Consider the following 6,847-nt stretch of genomic DNA (forward strand, 5'->3'; position numbering starts at 1 on the left):
AATAAATCACTATTGAAATGGCATCAACATGAAACTGCCCATTCCACTGAAGTTCTGAAATCTTTCATCATGTAAATAATTTCCATAGTTCTCTTTTATAATAAACTAATGACATCCAGTGTCTCCAAAATTATTTCCTTGTGCTGATATAAACATTTCCAAATAAAAATATGTAAATGAAAAAAAAAAAAAAAGCACAGAAAGTTTAAAAAGGACTGACAATATTGTACCTCTTGAGCAAAGTAGTGGGTGAATGAACGTTCATGTTATTAGTCTTATTTAGGTTGTACATGTATCTTATGTATGCTCTTTTTATGTATGATACATTTCACAAGAAAAATAAATAAATAAAAATTTTATATTACAAAAAAAGACTGCTGGCCACAAGGGTCATCATAAAAATAGTGAAATTCCTATACGTCAGTAATCACAAATTACATAATATTGAAGTTGCATTAATTCAGAGACCAACTTAGAAGAATTGACAACCGTTGCCATTAAAAGTAATGGCAAAAACGCAATAACTTTTGCACCAACCTATACAATAGGAAAAAACTCATTTACAATAACAAAACACTATAAAATAACCAGGAATAAGCATAACAAATTATGTGCAGACTTTTATGTGGAAACATATCAAATGTTATTGCGGGATGTTGAAAAACACTTTCTTTTTTTTTTTTTTGAGACGGAGTCTCGCTCTGTCACCCAGGCTGGGGTGCAGTGGCCGGATCTCAGCTCACTGCAAGCTCCGCCTCCCGGGTTCACGCCATTCTCCAGCCTCAGCCTCCCGAGTAGCTGGGACTACAGGCGCCCGCCACCTCACCCGGCTAGTTTTTTGTATTTCTTAGTAGAGACGAGGTTTCACCGTGTTAGCCAGGATGGTCTCGATCTCCTGATCTCGTGATCCGCCCGTCTCGGCCTCCCAAAGTGCTGGGATTACAGGCTTGAGCCACCGCGCCCGGCCCCGAAAAACACTTTCATAGAGAGGTATGCTTGTTTGTGGATGAGAAGATTCAATATTTTAAGGTTGTCAATTCTTACTAAGTTAGTCTCTAAATTAATGCAACTTCAATTAAAATTATACCAGAATACTTAATGTATTTTAACAAACTAATTCTCAAATTCATATAACAGTGTAAAACTAATGAAAATCCAAGACATTCCTGAAAAAATACAGGGCAAGGACATTTGCTCTTCCAGAAATAAAGAATTATATGAAGCTACAGTGATTAAAACAGAGTGATATTAGCATGAGAATGAATAATTAGATTGATGGAATAGAAGAGAAATCCCAGAAACAGACTGAATATATGGGGATTACTACAGAAATAGACTTATAAATCATTAGGGGAAATTTTGAACTATTTAATGACTACTATCAGGAGATTTGATTATCCCTATGTGGAAAAAAAAATTCTTACCTCTTAGTATTGACAAAAACCAGATTTTAAATGGATGTATCTAACTGTAGAAATCAGAATTTAGAAACTATTAGAAAAAATTTAGAGTATCTTTGTGTATGCAGTATACGTCATAAAAAGCACAAGTCACAAAGGGAAATATTGATAAACTGGACTACATTAAAATTTTAAACTTCTGTATAAAAATACATCACGAATGACATTAAAAGTTGAACAAGACTGGGTGCGGTGGCTCACGCCTGTGATCCCAGCACTTTGGGAGGCAGAGGCAGGCGGATCCAAAGGTCAGGAGTTCGAGACCAGCCTGGCCAACATAGTGAAACTCTGTCCTTACTAAAAATACAAAAATTAACCAAGCATGGTGGCACATGCCTATAGTCCCAGCTACTCAGGAGGCTGAGGCAGGAGAATCGCTTGAACCCAGGAGGCAGAGGTTGTGATGAGCCAATATTGCACTACTGCACTCCAGCCTGGGCAACAGAGTGAGACTCCGTCTCAAAAAAAAAAAAAAAAAAGTTGAACAATCCCTTGGGAGGCTATATTTGTAATGCATATAACTATCACATGATTTGTATCCAGAATAGATGAAGATATTCTATATATTGATTAGAAGTAAACCAATCAGAAAAAAATGGGTAAATGATATGAGCAAACAATTAATGGAAGAGGGCATACAAATAGCCAATAAACATATAAAAAGAGGCTCAACCTCACAAATAATCAGCAAAATGCAAACAAAGACAAAAATTAGATCTATTTCACATGTATCAGATCAATAGAAACAAAATGTCAGAAAATATCAAGTATGGATGGTTGTCTGGAAAACTAGAAGCACTCAAACACTGCTAATGGAAGTATCAAGTGCAATTTGGCACCAGTAGTAAAGTTGAAACTATACCTAGCAATTCCATTTTAAGGTAGCCCAGATAAACTTTCATCCATGTGTTCAAGGAGGCATATATTATGCATTGCAGGATTATTGTTAATAGCAAAATCTATTACCAACTTAATGTTCATCAAGTTGGAATATATTCATATAATGAAGTACTATACAACTGTAACAAATGAACCAACTCTCTTCCAAAAATATGCTAAAATATGTTGAAATAAAAAAACAAATTGTACAATTGTGTGTATGGTATGATGCCATTTACATAAGCACAAATACAAATGTATGAAACATGCAATTAATGCATTTATGATTAAATTATAGGAACGCAAACTGGAAAGATACACACAAAATTCAGGATGGAAAAGAAGAAAGGTAAGTGGCTCTGAAGGAGTACAAGGACACTTTGAACTCCATCTGTAATCTTTTTCTTGTATTTAAAAGATCAGAAGCAAATGACAAAATTCAGTTATGTGCTTTGCATACTTGAGTGTTTGTTACATTATTCTCCGTACTTTGTCTGTACTTTAAAAACGTGTCCCAATAATCAAGGGAAGAAAAACATATTATATGAAGTAGACTAAGGTTTGGAAAACGACATTTCTTCATACTCGCTCACTGGAGGCCCTTTCTCCCTCACAGAACTTTGAAATGATCCTCCGTGAGGTATAGAATTGCTGTGCGGACACTGTCTGAGGTAGGATTGCTGTTTTTAAAGTGGTGAGCTGATGAATATGTTAATTAGCTTGATTGACTCTTCCTATAACATATACATAGATTAAAACAGCACATTCTACCCCATAAATAGACACGATTATTATTTGTCAAATAAAAAAGAGTATCCCTCCAAAAAAGATTATATGATAGAATGTTATTTGAAGAAATAAATACACACACCTACATATATATAATATAAGATGTATATAACATATATCTCATAAATATGCCCCTTTTATTGCTAAAAATACTGGCAGAAGAGGCTCTTGCCTAAAGTGCTAAGCACAGGCTAAGGGCTGAGGGAGTACCCGAAGGGAAACTGTGCTACTATGCGGGGCTCATATGTCAAGGCAGAGAGCCAAGACAACACAGAGGCTGGGCACGGTGGCTCACACCTGGAAGCCCAGCACTTTGGGAGGCCGAGATGAGAGGGAAGATTGCTTGAGCTCAGGAGTTTGAGACCAGCCTGGACAACATAGCAAGATCTTGTCTCTACAGGAAACAAAAAAAATTAGCTGGGCATGGTGACTCTTGTAGTTCTAGCTACTCGGGAGGTTGAGGTGGGAGCCTGGCAGTTTAGGCTGCAGTGAGCTGAGATGGCATCCGTGCACTTCAGCCTGGGTGACAGAGCAAGACCTTGTTTCAAAAAAAAAGAAAAAAAAAGAAAAAGAAAAAAGAGCAGAGGATGATTAGGAAGCCTCATGGACAGATGGAGCAGATAGGACGCCTCACCCCGGGCAGAGGGCTCAACGGCTGAGACCCCTAATCCAGGTTTCTGGCCACAACTGATAGAGCAGAGGAAAACTTGAAGCAAGCCACCAAGAAGTGGCAGCTTTACAAATCTTGTTCCACCTCAGAGATCCATGAAGGATGCCCCATGAGCCTAGCTGTCTTGGAGAGGTCCTGTCATGCACTGATGACCTTGTTTTCCACCACAAAGCAACCGATAGACAGGTCCTGGGCCTGTCTCTCTCCCTTTTCCTCTGGGTCAGACTTACAATGAAATTGAACATTCTGTTAGAATATTTCTCCTTTCCTGTGCAAAGCAATACTGCTGACCCATGAGCATTAAGAGTGGAAGCTGAGTTGTTCTTCAATAATGGTAACCCCAAATCAATGCTGGGCCATCTGCACCATTTTAGTGCTTTTATTACTTCTACTTCCAAATGCTCTCCATCAAGCATTAGCTTTTTTTTCTTTTTGGAGATGGAGTCTTACTGTGTCACCTAGGCTGGAGTGCAATGGCACCATCTCAGCTCACTGTAACCTCTGCCTCCCAGGTTCAAGTGATTCTCCTGCCTCAGCTTCTAGAGTAGCTGGGATTACAGGCACCCACCACCATGCCCGGCTAATTTTTGTATTTTTAGTAGAGATGGGATTTCACCATGTTGGTCAGGCTGGTCTTGAACCCCTGACCTCAAACTACCCACTTGCCTCAGCCTCCCAAAGTGCTGGTGTGGGCCACCACGCCCGACCTCAAGCATTATCTTAACATCATCATGCATGGTTCTGAACACCTTACATAAACAAAGCACGGCACTATATGACAGCATAACAGAGAGATAGGATAAGATAGCATAACCCCACTGGTGAGGGGTCTGCAATCCTATATACCTAAGAAAATAAATAAAAGCTCAATAAGCCTATGGTAAATGCCAGTTGGATGTTTAGATAGTATACACTGCAGGGGGTTGGGAGTGGTTGAGGTTCTGAAGGAAGGTTTTATCAATTACTTGAGGCTAGGCACAGTTCTAAAAGATAACTGTAACATACATTTGAATCATGTCCACAAGAATTTTTTTTTTTTTTTTTTTTTTTCAGAAAGAATGTTTTTAGATCAGGAATGGCAAATGCATTTCATCTTAAGTGACTATTCCAATCAATAGGTGCCGAGCATGAAGAAGGGCTAAGACTGCTTCTGGGCTGGGAAAAAAAGAGTTGGTATCCTTCCCAGATAGCTGTCACTGGTACAGCTTAAGTGGGTGGCAGCATGTGTGAGCCATTTCTATACATCTGATTCACCTACTGAACGAAAATGTGCATATTACCCATGTGTGGTCCTGCAGCAGGAAATTCAAGATCCTCCTCTTGTGCACTAGGACACTTTTACAGCTTTATACCTCAGTATAGTTGTCCCTTGATATATGCAGGGGATTGGTTCAAGGTCCCCGGGGCATACCCAAATTCACACATACTCAAGTCCCACAGTCAGCCCTGCAGAACCCACGTATATGAGAAGTTGGCCCTCCCTATACTTGGGTTTCACATCTTGTGAATACTATATTTTCTTTTTTTTTTTGGTAGCAAACTTTTATTTAAATCTTACATAACTCAAGCTTTATAAAAAGCAAACATAATTGAAAATTGGGTTGTCCCTCTAAAGCCTTAAGTATTCAAGATTTGAAATGGTTAATTTAAAAATAAGCCAACAAATAACACAACAACAACAACAACAAAAAACCCTGCAGCAGATCCTGCTGAAATACTTTTTAAAAAATCTAAATGAGCTTAATCTTTACAAAAGTCATTTTAGCTCAAAAGCTGTAAAATTGAAGTTATCTTAATTCTACAAAGAAGGGAGAAGGTCTTTGACTTTATGCCACCATTTCCTTAGAGCCTCATCTTTTTCATCAAATTTGGCCATAAATCAAATTTCTGTGTGCCCTTGTTTTCAGGAGATTCCTCTTGCAAAAGAAGCCAAGTACAAACATGGAAGAACAACTGCCTAAGCAAGTAGAAATGTGTTCCAAAATAGTGTGCAATGAATGAAGAGTTCTGGATTAATCTCTGGAACTCAACCTGGACCCTGATCTTTATTTTGAATGAGATCTAGAACAGGATCTTGAAGTAGCTCTTTTTGGTGGAGAGGACACAGAATGACCCTTTGAGGGTGGAACAGGTAGGGGTGAATTGGAACGAGACTGGCTCCTTGATCTGTATTTTGACTTCGTATCACCTTTTCCACTTTCTTTGGAAGATCGAGACCAAGACCTGCTTGGAGATTTCTCATACTCATCCTCAGATCTGCTTTGAGAACAAGAACGGGAGTCTATATCCGATTTGGGCATAGATTTGCTCCTTGAGCTAGATTTCCTGCCTTTTGAACGAGAACGTGATCGACCTTTGCTCCGCAACCTGGATCAGGAGTGACTTTTTGAGATACTTTGAGATCTACTGTGGCTGCTCCGGTGACTCCTACTTCGTGACCGTCTTCTAGATCAAGACCTGGATCTGCTTCCAGAATCGGATCGCCTATCGCTTGTGCCTGGCTTACCTTCAATAAGCTTAATATTTTTGCACTATCCAGTTTGTCCAACGCATGCTTCATGTCAAAACAGGAGTGAAACTCAATGCCCTCACTTGTGCATTCCTTGTGAGCGTCAACATAGGTTACTTCTTCTGCTTGTTGCATAAAATCCTTTAAATCTTGCCAACCGTAACCACTAGAAAGACTTTCTACAATAAGCTCGTATTCTGTATGAACAGGTGGTCCATATTTGTCTCTGCCAGATGTTCTCTGACTGCTATATCCACCTCCATCACCATCTCCCTGCATCTAAGGGCAAAAGGCTGCTGTCATCATGGCTTCCGGTAAGGTCAGCCAAAGGGCCATGGGGCAAGAGTCACACAATGTATGGAAAAGTCAAGGCCAATCATGAAAGGCAGTCATCTTAGCCGCAGTAGACACGGCCTCGGACCCATTGGCCACCAATCACCACACTCTGGCATCCCATGGCTGCCCCAGGATGTGAAGGCAGCAGGGCTCGGGGACACCCGAGTCATATGATCCCCAGCCCCCACACCTAAATACTATATT

At 39.7% G+C, this 6,847-nt stretch overlaps 1 pseudogene; it reads right to left on the reverse strand.

Moving 5' to 3' along the window:
- Positions 1-5,810: 5,810 nt before the first annotated feature.
- Positions 5,811-6,586, reverse strand: LOC112616341 (annotated as a pseudogene).
- Between the last annotated feature and the right edge of the window lie 261 nt (positions 6,587-6,847).

The sequence above is a fragment of the Theropithecus gelada genome, chromosome X (genome assembly GCF_003255815.1).
Source record: "Theropithecus gelada isolate Dixy chromosome X, Tgel_1.0, whole genome shotgun sequence".
Taxonomy (NCBI): domain Eukaryota; kingdom Metazoa; phylum Chordata; class Mammalia; order Primates; family Cercopithecidae; genus Theropithecus; species Theropithecus gelada.